This window comes from Ranitomeya imitator, chromosome 2 (assembly GCF_032444005.1).
Source record: "Ranitomeya imitator isolate aRanImi1 chromosome 2, aRanImi1.pri, whole genome shotgun sequence".
Classification (NCBI taxonomy): Eukaryota; Metazoa; Chordata; class Amphibia; order Anura; family Dendrobatidae; genus Ranitomeya; species Ranitomeya imitator.
In genome coordinates this window covers 384,606,267-384,621,415 of record NC_091283.1, presented here as the reverse complement: position 1 = coordinate 384,621,415, position 15,149 = coordinate 384,606,267, and the positions used below count along the sequence as shown (strand labels likewise).

Genomic DNA, 15,149 nt, shown 5'->3' with positions numbered 1-15,149 from the left:
TGTGATGAGGTCACAGGAGGGGAGGAGTCAGGGGTCACATGATCAGGGGCCTCTATGACTAGTGGCCATTGTGACAAGGTGCATTGCCCTTTTACTGTAGGGAAACAGCTGCCATGAGGTGATGATCTTGATTGGCCAAAATGCTTATGTAAGCCGTAATGTCCAAACATCTATCCCGAGATAATAAAGGGCCCAGGATGAGCCAAGAACACATTCCGCCATTACTGCCCCTGACAGGAAGGAGACATGGATTCCTGCTGCTTGTAGGAGATTCTGACCCACTAATCAGCGCAACAGAAATCTGGAGTCATCTGACTGCACAATGTTTCCACTGCTCAGTGAGGTCATTTTTGTTCAATTAAGTTTTTACTTTCCATTTCCCTCAGATAATGGCGGCGCTGGAACTGGTCATCTGGTGTTATAGTTCATCTGTGCTAAGGACCAATGACTGTATTCTAACACGTTAGTTGGACTCCAGTTCTGTATTCAGTTGAAATTTCCATCACTGCACTACCTGCTCCTCTGCACAATTATTAATAACTTCCTCGATGAGTTGTTTACATCGACATTATCTTTTTTATTGTATTTTTTCCTCACAACATTCTCCGTAATTTTGACAAAAACCCTCTTGACGTTTGGAGTTTTTAAAATGTAGGCCTTAGCTGTTGAAGCGCTCAATATTCCCAGTCTAATGTGATTTCACACTGAAAAATGATCACTTACTGTTATATTACTCTCCGAGGTTACAGGTCTAATCTGTGTACAGCAAAGCTTCAATTAACTGATAGAGGACTCTAAATACTCACAATTAGATATCCACCAATTAAATAAAGACACATCTCCATGCTGGTGGCTGGTTCCTGGGCATGGTTGGCTACTGTGTGCTATATTCAAATCTGTTACCTATTGTAGATAACCTGATTTGGTCTAAGACTAAAAAACACTGGAAATTATAGTTGGATGAAGTGATTGTTACCAGTTTATAAGTGTTTAGCATCTCCTTCCCTTCGGAGCCCTGCCGTGTGCCCAAACAGTAGGTTTACATCACATCTGGGGTATCGTACTCGGGAGAAATTGCACAACAAATTGTAGGTTCCATTTTCTCCTGTAACTCTTGTGGAAATGAAAAACTTGAAGCAATATTTTTGCGGGAAAAAGTAACATTTTCATTTTTTTCTTCCACATTATTTTCATTCCTGTCATGCATCTTGAAGAGTTAAAATTCTTCTTGCATCTGGTTTTGAGCACTTTCAGGCAGGGCCGGCGTCAGCACCCGGCATACCCGGGCAAGTGTCGGGGCCCTCGCGAGACAGGGGGGCCCATTCAGGGCCAGCGTTAAGGGCAGGCAGCTGCTTAGAGCCCCCGCTCCCCCAGGGGCCCTCAGCTAGCGGCACATCATCAGCCGCTATGGGGCCTCTGTGAGGCAGGTGGGCTCGCCTGTCGCCAGCGCCAACTCCCCTGCCGCTGCATTGAACTATACTGGCGTCTGCCGGTAAAGTTCAAAGCAAATGATTGAGGAGAGAGTGTCACCTGATGCTCCTTCTCCCATCATTCCCCACTCTGCCTCTGATATTTCCGCTGCGGGTGCGCGATGACATCATCATGCACTCGCTGGTTTCAGACAGTGCAGCGGCAGCCGCCGAGACCGATGCAGGGAGCAGCGCGGGCTCATTGAAAGGTGAGGAGTGTTTTTTTTTATAACTATAACAGTGAGTACTGGACTATGGGGCCATTCTTAGGGGAGGTGGCTGTGCTGCATACTACATGTCTGTGCCATATACTACATGGCTGTGTTATATACTACATGGGCTGTGCTATATACTATATGGGCTGTTATATACTACGTGGGCTGTGTTATATGATATGTGGCTGTGCTATATACTATATGGGATGTTATATGTTACGTGGGTTGTGCTATATACTACATGGCTGTTCTATATACTACGTGGGCTGTGTTATATGGGGTATCAGCGTACTCAGGAGAAATTGGACAACAACTTTTGGGGTCCAATTTCTCCTGTTACCCTTGGGAAAATACAAAACTGGGGGCTTAAATATAATTTTTGTGGGAAAAAAATATTTTTTTTTTCACGGCTCTGCGTTATAAACTGTAGTGAAACACTTGGAGATTCAAAGCTCTCACATCACATCTAGATAAGTTCCTTAGGGGGTCTACTTTCCAATATTGTGTCACTTTTGGGGGGTTTCAATGTTTAGGCACATCAGTGGCTCTCCAAACGCAACATGGCATCCCATCTCAATTCCAGTCAATTTTGCATTGAAAAGTCAAACAACGCTCCTTCCCTTTCGAGCTCTGCCATGCGCCCAAACAGTAGTTTACTCCCACATATGGGGTATCAGCGTACTCAGGACAAATTGCACAACAACTTTTGGGGTCCAATTTTTCCTCCTACCCTTGGGAAAATAAAAAATTGGGGGCGAAAAGATCATTTTTGTGAAAAAATATGATTTTTTATTTTTACGGCTCTGCATTATAAACTTCTGTGAAACACTTGGTGGGAGAAAGTACTCACCACACACCTAGATAAGTTCCTTATGGGGTCTACTTTCCAAAATGGTGTCACTTGTGGGGGGTTTCAATGTTTAGGCACATCAGGGGCTCTCCAACGCAACATGGCGTCCCATCTCAATTCCAGTCAATTTTGCATTGAAAAGTCATATAGCGATCCTTCCCTTCTGAGCTCTGCCATGCGCCCAAACAGTGGTTTACCCCCACATATGAGGTATCGGCGTACTCAGGACAAATTGTACAACAACTTTTGGTGTTCATTTTCTCCTGTTACCCTTGGTAAAATAAAACAAATTGGAGCTGAAGTAATTTTTGTGTGAAAAAAATTTAAATGTTCATTTTTATTTAAACATTCCAAAAATTCCTGTGAAACACCTGAAGGGTTAATAAACTTCTTGAGTGTGATTTTGAGCACCTTGAGGGGTGCAGTGTTTAGAATGGTGTCACACTTAGTTATTTTCTATCATATAGACCCCTCAAAATGACTTCAAATGAGATGTGGTCCCTGTGTTGTAAAAATGAGAAATTGCTGGTCAACTTTTAACCCTTATAACTCCCTAACAAAAAAAAATTTTGGTTCCAAAATTGTGCTGATGTAAAGTAGACATGTGGGAAATGGTACGTACTAAGTATTTTGTGTGACATATCTCTGTGATTTAAGGGCATAAAAATTGAAATTTGGAAAATTGCGAAATTTTCGCTAAAGTTTTTTTCACAAATAAATGCAAGTCTTATTGAAGAAATTTAACCACTATCACGAAGTACAATATGTCACGAGAAAACAGTGTCAGAATCATCAGGTTCCATTGAAGTGTTCCAGAATTATAACCTCATAAAGGGACAGTGGTCAGAATTGTAAAAATTGGCCCGGTCATTAACATGCAAACTGCCCTTGGGACTTAAGGGGTTAATCAAATAGCATCTACCTGAACTTTGTGAGTTTTTTTGATGCAAAACAAGATTTGATTTCCTTTTAAAATATTTCTCACATTTTAAACATAAAAATGGCATGTCCAATATGTGAGTTCTCTGATGTTTAACAAGATGTGATTTATCTGTAAAACATTTCCCACATTCTGAACATGAAAGTGGCTTTTCCCTGTGTGAGTTCTCTGATGTTTAACAAGATTTGATTTATCTATAAAACATTTCCCACATTCTGAACATTAAAATGTCTTTTGCCCAGTGTGAGCTCTTTGATGCTTAACAAGATGTGATTTATCTATAAAACATTTCCCACATTCTGAAGATGAAAATGGCTTTTACATTCTGAACATTAAAATGTATTTTGCCCAGTGTGAGCTCTTTGATGCTTATCAAGATGTGATTTATCTATAAAACATTTCCCACATTCTGAAGATGAAAATGGCTTTTGCCCAGTGTGAGTTCTCTGATGTCTAACAAGATGTGATTTATCTATAAAATATTTCCCACATTCTGCACATGAAAATGGCTTTTAGCCATGTGAGTTCTCTGATGTCTAACAAGATTTGATCTCTGATTTAAACAACCCCCACATTCGGAACATAAAAACGGTTTCTCCCCTGTGTGACTTAGGTCAGTCTCACATGTCCAGATTTTTCCGGTACGTGAATAAACGGTCCCGGAGCTATCCGTGTCCGTGTGTGCACGTAGGTCATCCGTGTGTGATCTGTGTGCTGTCTGTGTGTCCGTGTTTATCGTCCGTGTGTGCTTGTGCTGTCTGTGTGAATACGTATCACACAAAAAGGTTTTGAGGTCCATATAAGGGGTTAAAAAGGTGGTTTTCCTTTTTGTATGCTGCCCTTCCCGTGGTTGTTCCTTCCGGTGAAAGACCTGGCTAGTTATTGCTTGCGTTGAGAAACACGTGATGGTGTCTCCGCGGCTTTTCTACATGCATTTGCATATTTCCCATAAGGGATGGGGGCAGTGTTCTGGATCACTGCGTTGAGAAACACGTGATGGTGTCTCCGCGGTGTTGGATGTTTTGATCTCCCCGAGGTCATTCATCCTTATGTTTATAGTCCTTTCACTGGGCACTGCTCCTAATAGCAAGTTTCCTACTCCACACTGATGAGGGGCAAAAACCCCGAAACAGCTGTCAGGAGTGAGGTTTTCTGGAGGAATCCAGACTCTTTTGCAGAGAATTCTGTTTTTTTTCTGTGGTAGTTTATACCGACAGCTTTGAAGATGAGTTATGTGAAGAACACCATCCGAGTGACGTTGGAGCCATCTATCCGGGCAAGGAACAGCGTGGTCTTTATCGTTCGTGACCTTATTGAGGAAAAGGCTGGAGGAAAACGGGAGAACATCTATAGTATCAATGAGTTCCCTAATCAAGGTAACTACGATGTTACTTTTATGTCGGAGCATGATTGCCTGAATGTCTATGAGTGGTTTCGGAATCATGCCGGAGATCCCTGTTTGAAGGGAGTCAAATGTGAACCACTGTTTGGTCTTCAGGAAAGGCAGGTGACTATCACTGTCTATAACCCCTTTACTGAACCTGCATTGTTGGAGAGCTTTCTCTCACAGTACTGTGACTTTGTTTCAAACGGAGAGAAGCAAGTGAACTGCTTAGGAATCTTCAATTGTCGATACAAGTATCGTGTAAGGTTCAGAAGAGATCCTGGCAGTGTGGGTGGGTTCAGACACCCTCCGGCGAACTTCTCTGTGGCAGGGCATAGGGGTTTCCTCACGTACCCTGGGCAGCCTCTGTTTTGCAGGAGATGTTTCTCTTTTGGACATGTCCAGGCAGACTGCCAGAAGGGGCAGTGTTGCCGAAACTGCAAGAAGGAGGGGCATATGGCTGGTGATTGCCCGATGGCTAAGACCTGTGACGTGTGTGGTAGTAGTGACCACATGTATAAGGATTGTCCGCGGAGGGCGCCTAGACGCTCAGAGAGTGAATGGAGAGAGGAGGAGAGAAGGAGGAGGTTGGCGATTATCAGAAAGGAATCTGAAAGAATGGAGAGAGAGGAAAGGAGGGAGAGGGAGAGGGAAAGACGCTCTGTGACTCCAGATGACATTGTGCTAGCACCCCGTGGTGCTATGAGTGATGCACAGAAGGAAGATAAGGAGTTTTGGTTAGAGGCAAAAAAAGTAGAGAAGGGGTTTAATAAGGAAGAAGATCAGGAAGAAGATGAGGAAGAAGATGATGACTCTACTGTGCCTGAAATGTTTTCTCTTGAGGAAGCAATGGATGCAACGGAGGAAAACGTGCGCATTTCTGAAGCTGAGAGCCCTGTGCACCCCTCAGATCCTCAGAATATTGGAGGGCTTTCTTCAGATGAGGACAGTGGTGGGAATAAGTGTCAGAGGGAGGAGGATGGGGAAAGTGATGAGGCATGCAGTAGTATGCCTAACAGGAAAATTGGGCCAGCTAAAAAAAAATGGAGTGAGCACGAAGGGGTTAGTGATTCAGAGACTTGCTGTTCAGTCCGAATGGCAGAGGAGGACAATGGTGATACTGGGTAAAATGAAAGCTCAGTGTTGTTTTTTTTTCTCTCCTTTCTGTGAGTCTTGACCTTTGTCAAGGGCTTTTTGTGTAATGTGTGTAATTTTGTGGTAATTTTTGCATTGTGTTTTTTGTTTTTGCAGTATGGATTTTTCTATAGTTTCTCAAAATGTGAGAGTTTTTAAGAAAGCGAGGAGGAGAGCAGCAATTTTGGATTTTTTTAGCTATGCAGAGTACATCTATTTTTTGTTTGCAAGAATGTGGGATTGTGGATGGTGTGAAAGGGGATGAGTGGTCTTATGGTGCGTCTGTATGGTCTGGTAGTGCAAATAATAGAAATGATGGTGTGGGTATTTTAGTTAAGGGGCAGGAGGTGGTTTTGAATAATTATTTGGTGGTGGAGGTGGAGAGGTGTATCTTAGCAAATTTTGAATATAAAAATGCTAAGTTTTGTGTTATCAATATTTATGCGCCAGTAGAAAAAAATGAGCGTAAGTTATTATTTGAAAAAGTGAAGCTTTTTGTTCCAGGAAGAGTGCCTGTGGTGATTGTGGGTGATATAAATTGTGATGTGGGGGGAGTGAATGTGGATGTGTCTGGAAAAGTTTTGCTGGAGTTAGTTACTGACTTTGATTTGAGTGATATGCAGCGTGTGTGTAAGGTTAACCCTTTGTTAGATACCTTTTTTTCTGATAGTGGAATAGCACAGTCCAGGTTGGATTATTGTTTTATTTCTAAAAATATTATTCCTGTTGGATATAAGCAGGATAGGGTAGTTTTTTCGGACCATGTTTGTGTGTTGTGCGAGTTAGATATTAATGTTAGTGGTGTGTTTGGAAAGGGTTTGTGGAAATTAAATGTGAAATTGTTGGAAAATGAAGCTGTGAGGAAGGAGTATGTGAGAAAGTATGAACAGTGGTGTAAGAGTAAGGAAAATTTTGGGAATGATTGTGAGTGGTGGGATTGGGTTAAGAGGCAGACAAAAAAGTTTTTTTAAAGTGTGGGGTATGAATTTGCGGCAATTAAGAGGGGAAAGTTTGTTAAAGGGAACCTGTCACCCCGTTTTTTGAGATTGAGCTATAAATACTGTTAAATAGGGCCTGCGCTGTGTGTTCCTATAGTGTATGTAGTGTACCCCGATTCCCTATGTATGCTGAGAAATAACTTACCAAAGTCGCCGTTTTCGCCTGTCAATCAGGCTGGTCAGGTCGGGAGGGCGTGGTGACATCGGTGGTTCTTCCTCAGCTTTACGTTGGTGGCGTAGTGGCGTAGTGGTGAAGACACAGCGCGCGATCTGCGCTGTCATCCCTTTCGTCGGTGGGGGCGGCCATCTTCCTGGGGCCGCGCGTGCGCAGATCGAGTGCTCTGCTGCACGGGGCTTCAGGAAAATGGCCGCGGGATGCCGCGCGTGCGCATTAGAGATCGCGGCGGCCATTTTCCCAAAGCCGAGTTTGCATCTCGGCTTTGGGAAAATGGCCGCCGCGATCTCTAATGCGCACGCGCGGCATCCCGCGGCCATTTTCCTGAAGCCCCGTGCAGCAGAGCACTCGATCTGCGCACGCGCGGCCCCAGGAAGATGGCCGCCCCCACCGATGCAAGGGATGACAGCGCAGATCGCGCGCTGCTTGTTCACCACTACGCCACTACGCCACCAACGTAAAGCTGAGGAAGAACCACCGATGTCACCACGCCCTCCCGACCTGACCAGCCTGATTGACAGGCGAAAACGGCGACTTTGGTAAGTTATTTCTCAGCATACATGGGGAATCGGGGTACACTACATACACTATAGGAACACACAGCGCAGGCCCTATTTAACAGTATTTATAGCTCAATCTCAAAAAACGGGGTGACAGGTTCCCTTTAAGTTGAATGCCCATTTATGTTTATTGTATAAATTGAGGGAAGGAGGAATGGAGGTGGAGGAGGGGATAAAAAAGGTTAAAAAAGAAATTAAAGAGTTTTTGGAAGAGAAAGGGAAGAGTATTATTTTTAGGGCAAAAATTGATAGAATGGAGCAAGATGAAAGGTGTTCGAGGTTTTTCTTTAAAAAGGTTTTTGGGAAAAAGCAGAGTATGGGTGTTTTGAATGCAGTGGATGGAAGAGAGGTAAGTGGGGAGGATATGTGTGAACATGTGGCTAAGTTTTATGAGGAGCTGTATGCAGTGAAGTGGAGGGATGAGGCTTTGGAGGAGGATATACTAAGTGTATTAGAAAATAAATTGAGTGAGATGGAGAGAGAGAGAGTGATGGGTGAGGTGACAGGTGATGAGGTATGGAAGGTAATGAATAGCATGGTGTTAAATAAGACTCCAGGAGAGGATGGTCTTCCTATAGAGTTTTATAGGGTGATGTGGCATGTGATTGGTAAGGATTTTGTGGATGTGTGTAAGTATATGTGGTCTAGTATGGAGGTGGCTGAGAGTATGCGTGCAGGGATGGTTGTGTTAATACCTAAAAAAGGAGATTTGAAGAGTTTAAAAAATTGGAGACCGATAACGTTGTTGAATTGCGATTATAAGATCTATGCGAAAGTAATGGCGAATAAGATGCGTGATGTGATAGAGAGTGTGATTGGGGATGAACAGTGTTGTGCAGTGCCTGGGAGACGTATACATGAGTGTGTGTGTATGTTGAGAGATTGTTTGTGGGACTGTATGAGTCGGAAGAAGAGTGTATTTGTTTTGAGTTTGGACTTTGAAAAGGCGTATGATCGGTTAGCACATAGTTTTTTGTTCCGGGTATTATTGAGAATGGGGTTTCCGCCTGATTTTGTTCGGAGGGTCAGGAGCTTATATAAAGACATTTATAGTTGTGTTTTGATGAATGGTTCTGTGGGTAGAAGAGTGAATGTTTTTTCAGGTGTGCGACAAGGTTGTCCTTTGTCTCCTGTGGTTTTTATTTGTGCGATTGAACCGTTGCTTTGTATGTTGAGGAAAGATAAAGTGATTAGAGGTGTACAAGTGCCAGGAGGTGGAGGGAGGGAATGGAAGGTTAGTGCTTATATGGATGACGTGTGTGTGTTGTGTGATTCAGAGTATTCTGTGAGGCGGGTGAAGTTATTAGCGTCTATTTTTTGTGGTGCGTCAGCATTTAAGGTGAATTGGGAGAAGAGTGAGTGTAAGGTTTTTGGGGGAGGGGTTTTAAGCAAGGATGTAGGAGTGAATGAGGTGACTGGGTCTATTAAGGTTTTGGGTGTGAAATTTTCAGAGAGTTTGGATGGGAAAGAAAGTTGGGATGATGCGAAAGGAAAGGTTGAGCGGAAGTTATGTTTTTGGAAGATGAGAAGTCTTTCGTTTTTTGGAAAAATCTTAGTTATTAAAAGTGTGATTTTGCCTATTTTCTTATATATTGCAGTGGTCTTTCCGCCGGGGTATATGTGTATGAGAGGGTTAAATAGGATTCTGTTTGTGTTTTTGTGGAATTCTAGAATGGAGAGGGCTAGGAGGGAGGTTTTGGTGAAACGTTTAGAAAAAGGTGGGTTGGGTTTTCCAAACCTTGAGGTGTTTTTTGGTGTAAATATTGTGATTTTTGTGTTGAGGGTGATTAGGATGGATGGGAAGTTTTCTTGTCTGTGTAGGTTTTTGTTTGGGGCGTATTTATTTCGTTTGAGGTGGCGAGAGAGGGATCTGAGGTATCCGGTTGCTTTTGACGTGCCTAGATGGTATGTGTGGGTTTATAAATTTTTGGTGAAGTATGAGTTGTGTGATGTGGATGTTAGGTTGTTGGGTAATAAGAAGGCTGTGTATAGGATGATTGAATGTAGAGAGACAGAGTGTGGAATAAACATGGATAGAGGGAATGATATAGAAAAAGTATGGAAGAAAGTGCGGTTGGACGGTATGACGAATAGGCAGAGTGAGATTGTGTGGCAGTCTTTGCATGGAGTGTTACCAGTTAGAGAATTTCAGAAGAATCGTGGGTTGGGGAGCAGTGATATGTGCCCGAGAGGTGGGTGTGGTGGAAGGGAAAGTGTAATACATGTGTTTTGGAATTGTCATTATGCTAGGGAGGTGATTGGAAGAATGGGACCGTTGTGTAAAGAATTGTGTGGTGTGAGCTTGTTATCATTCGAGTTGTTCATGTTTGGCTTGGAAATGTGTGATGGAGTGAAGGAGAGAGTGTTGTGGTTAATAGTTGCATGTATAAAGGAAGTATTATGGGATGTGAGGAATGTGTATGTTTTTAAGAGAAAGGAAATTGTAGTAAAGAATAGTCTAAAAGTGATTTTGGGGAAGATGTAAGTGTGTTTTCTATGGGATAAAAGAAGAAGGGGGGAGGTGGATGCCGAAGGGATTTGGAAGGTGAAGAAGTGGAGATACCTTGTAAATATGTCTTGACTTGGTTTTTCTGATGTTGTAGTAAACTGAAATTTTCCAACGATGATGGGAACAGCTTTCGTGTTTTGGATTTGACGCAGCTGTTTGGGATTTTTCTTTGGTCTTGGATTTCTGGACCGTGGATTTTCCCATCTGAGGGAAAAAAAAAAAAAAAGAAACAGCTGTCTGTGGATGGATACCATGTTTTGGCATAGGTGGTTTTCCTTTTTGGATGCTGCCCTTCCCGTGGTTGTTCCTTCCCGGTGAAAGACCTGGCTATTTATTGCTTGCGTTGAGAAACACGTGATGGTGTCTCCGCGGCTTTTCTACATGCATATAAGGGGTTAAGGCACTAACTAAAGGCTTGGAACTTGCAAAGGTGTGATCCATTAGTGATTATGTGTTAAAACAGTTCCTAAAAATTTTTGGACAATGACATATCATCTTAGGAGTGTGTTTTAGGACTCATTTGGTGTCACAAATGTGTGTACTGACAATGAGGCGTTGTTGTGGGTGGCATATGGCTTGTGTCACGGCGCTTTATGGTTTGCCACCATATGCCTGATGAAGATCCACAGCTGCAAAAGAGGCTATGGGTTCACCCTCTACTCTTGCTACATGGGGCATATGGTCATTTTACAAAATTGTATAATGAACTTCGCAGATACCCGGTGAAGTTTGTTACTTTTTGTCGTCTTTCCATTCCCGGCTTTGACAACATACTTCATGTTTTGCGGCCTTACCTTCTCAAACAAGACACCTGCATGCGACTCAGCATTTCTCCGAAAGAGCGTTTGCTAGTAACCTTGAGGTAATATTTTTGTGCAAAACATGATAGTGTGACCAATAATGTGCAAACCATCGTAGTGGGTTAAGTGTTTAAATTTCTAGTGAGTAATGTTCTAGTTCACTAGGTTATACAATGACCATAATCGTAACTACTAGGGTTGAGCGAAACGGATCGTTCATTTTCAAAAGTCGCCGACTTTTGGCAAAGTCGGGTTTCATGAAACCCGACCCGATCCCTGTGTGGGGTCGGCCATGCGGTACGCGACTTTCGCGCCAAAGTCGCGTTTCGTATGACGCGCTTGGCGCCATTTTTTTCAGCCAATGAAGGGGCGTGGGCAGAGTGATGACATAGGTCTTAGGGGCGTGGACGCCTATCGCCATGTTGTCGCTTGTGCGCTGTAGCGATTTGCACTGTGTAACACCAGCTTTTCAGTTCAGGGACGGACGGAGGGGAGAGGGGGAGAGAGAGAGAGAGAGAGAGAGAAAAAAAAAAATCCCATTGCCTTTGCATTGGGTTTCGTGTTTCGGTCGATCCTCGACTTTTCGCCATAATCGGCCGATTTCACTCGACTCGACTTTTGAGATAGTCGGGTTTCGCGAAACCCGGCTCGACCCTAAAAAAGTCAAGGTCGCGAAACCCTAGTAACTACCAAACATGTCTTTGTTAACCATTATTGCACATTGAAGAAGACCTTTGTAGTCTCGAAAGCTTGCAATTTGTTACCATCTTTTCAGTTAGCCATTAAAAGGTATCAACCACTGAGGACTCTCAATTCTAAATATTTTGTTAACCATTGGCATAGAAATAAAGCCAAACATACAGTTTGGATATGTATTCTTACTAAAAATCAAATAGTAGGGCCCACAACCAAACTCTTAACATGGACACTTTATGAAATGTACATTATAAGTGACACCTGTGTGGTGCACTAATGGGTGTGGGTTATATTGGACAAAACATATTTTTTATGTTGATCTGTGCTGTATTACCTTCACTATGTAAAAATTGTTTGATTTATCAACATAATCCACAATTGATGGCGATTGTTTCACATCCAAACTGTCATGATCCATTTTTGGATTGGTTAGAGCTCTGGTTCCACACACATTAAAGCTTTTTTCCTTACTGCAGTGTTTCTGGGTCAGCTAGTGCTGCTGGTGACCACGCCCACATCCTTTAAAAGGTCACCTGGTGCATCAGCTGACTGTTGGTGAGACAGGTCCTTTCTGGAGATCAAACCAACAGGAGCAGCTCCCTGGTGTTAGCCAAGTCTGGTGTTTGGAGCTCTGTTGCTGTACAATCTGTGTTGTGGAGTTTAGCAGCTGTGTGCACAAGTTAAATGCTGAGTTTTTTTTACTTGTTCCTTTGTTGTTTGTGCCTTCCCCTTTTGGTATTGTGTTCCCCTCACTCTCATATTGTGTCATCCTGTTTATTTGCTTTGTGGTGCTATTTACTTTGTTCACCTCCTGGGGTGGGGGTTGGGGGTTTAGCTCAGGGTTTAAACAGGAGATAGGGACAGCTCAGTGACTTGGGCCTCCCTACCTTCAAGGGTACCCCCAAGTTAAGGAAAGACAGGGCTCCGCCTAGCCTGAGGGACAGTTTAGGGGCCCAGAAACCTCATCTCCTATTTTCCCATTACTGCCCCGTTACTCAAACTATGGTGTTGTTAACAGATTCCTGGCTACTGGCCACTCATATTCTTCAATTCATGTTGAGTTCCTCCTTGGCACGTCAACCATATCCGGGATTGTGCGCTCAACCTGTGATCTGATTTGGGACAAGCTAAAGAGCCGCCTCATGCCTCAGCCAAACACACAAGACTGGTTGCGGATTGCCCAGGGTTTCATGGAAGTCACCAAGTTCCCAAACTGCATTGGTGCCCTGGATGGTAAACACATTCGTGTCAAGAAGCCGCCAAACTCTGGATCTCGTTATTTTAACTCCTTTCTGACCTCGGATGGGATAGTACGTCCGAGGTCAGAAGCCCCGCTTTGATGCGGGCTCCGGCAGTGAGCCCGCACCAAAGCCGGGACATGTCAGCTGTTTTGAACAGCTGACATGTGCCCGTAATAGGCACGAGCAGAATCTGCCCACGCCTATTAACTAGTTAAATGCCGCTGTCAAACGCAGACAGCGGCATTTAACTACCGCATCCGGCCGGGCGGCCGGAAATGACGTCATCGCCGACCCCTGTCACATGATCGGAGGTCGGCGATGCTTCAGAATGGTAACCATAGAGGTCCTTGAGACCTCTATGGTTACTGATCGCCGGTAGCTGTGAGCACCACCCTGTGGTCGGCGCTCACAGCACACCTGCAATTCTGCTACATAGCAGCGAACAGCAGATCGCTGCTATGTAGCAGAGGCGATCGTGCTGTGCCTGCTTCTAGCCTCCCATGGAGGCTATTGAAGCATGGCAAAAGTAAAAAAAAAAGTTAAAAAAAATGTGAAAAAAATAAAAAAAATATAAAAGTTTAAATCACCCCCCTTTCGCCCCAATCAAAATAAATCAATAAAAAAAAAATCAAATCTACACATATTTGGTATCGCCGCGCTCAGAATCGCCCGATCTATCAATTAAAAAAAAGCATTAACCTGATCGCTAAACAGCGTAGCGAGAAAAAAATTGGAAACGCCAGAATTACGTTTTTTTGGTCGCCGCGACATTGCATTAAAATGCAATAACGGGCGATCAAAAGAACGTATCTGCACCAAAATGCTATCATTAAAAATGTCATCTCGGCACGCAAAAAAAAAGCCCTCAACCGACCCCAAATCATGAAAAATGGAGACGCTGCGAGTATCGGAAAATGGCGCAATTTTTTTTTTTTTTAGCAAAGTTTGGAATTTTTTTTCACCACTTAGGTAAAAAATAACCTAGTCATATTAGGTGTCTATGAACTCGTACTGACCTGGAGAATCATAATGTCAGGTCAGTTTTAGCATTTAGTGAACCTAGCAAAAAAGCCAAACAAAAAACAAGTGTGGGATTGCACTTTTTTTGCAATTTCACCACACTTGGAATTTTTTTCCCGTTTTCTAGTACACGACATGCTAAAACCAATGATGTCGTTCAAAAGTACAGCTCGTCCCGCAAAAATAAGCCCTCACATGGCCAAATTTACGGAAAAATAAAAAAGTTATGGCTCTGGGAAGGAGTGGAGTGAAAAACGAACACGGAAAAACTAAAAATCCCAAGGTCATGAAGGGGTTAATTACAAAAAATATTTTTCCATTGGCTGTAGCTGACAGCAACTACTGTTTTGTTCTTGCTTACATTGGGGCATATGGGAGTGCCTCTGATGCTCACATCTTTAGAGCTTCCAGATTAGCTCGGCGACTTGCTGACACTAATTTAAATCTGCCACAACCATGTGTGCTTCCTTTTGCGTCAGCCCCACACCATCTGTGCTTCTTGGTGCGTCAGGACCACCTGCACCATTTATCATGGATGCTGATGAAGGTTTTGCGCTCTCAAGGCATGTTCTTCGACCATTACCACGTCGAGGTTTGGATAACCGCAGAAGAATTATTAACACTCGACTGATGAAAGCCCGTCGATTGGTTGAGTGTTCTTTTGGAATCTTGACTTCAAGATGGCGTATTTTTGAAAATCAAATCCAAATGCATCCAGAAAATGTCCAGGCAGCCATAAAGGCTACCGTTACTTTACATAATTTCTGGAGACAACAAGAACCATCCTTGGATGATGTTGGGAGAGTGGTTAATGTGGCATTACCAGAGGAAAGACCGCATGCTCCCCGAGTAGCTCACTCTGCCCTAATAGTCAGGAATATCTTTGCTGATTTTTTTTTTTAACACCAGAGGGTAGTGTGCCATGGAAAATGGAGGAGCCCAACTAATGTTACACTTAAATATGTATTCTGTCCAAAAGTGTATTTTATTATACCATTTTTTGTTCCCTTTTCTAACAAATTGGTTAGGGACACGCAAGGCAATGAGGACCCTTGACGTTGGTTGCGATCTTACATTTGATGTGGATAACTGATACATGGCCATCTCAAAGCCTCATTGCTACCCATAACAAATAACTAATACCTCATTATAATAAGT

At 43.2% G+C, this 15,149-nt stretch overlaps 1 pseudogene; it reads right to left on the bottom strand.

Annotated features, from left to right (window-relative positions):
• Window positions 1–3,352: 3,352 nt before the first annotated feature.
• On the bottom strand, window positions 3,353–4,273 carry LOC138666641 (oocyte zinc finger protein XlCOF6.1-like; annotated as a pseudogene).
• Between the last annotated feature and the right edge of the window lie 10,876 nt (window positions 4,274–15,149).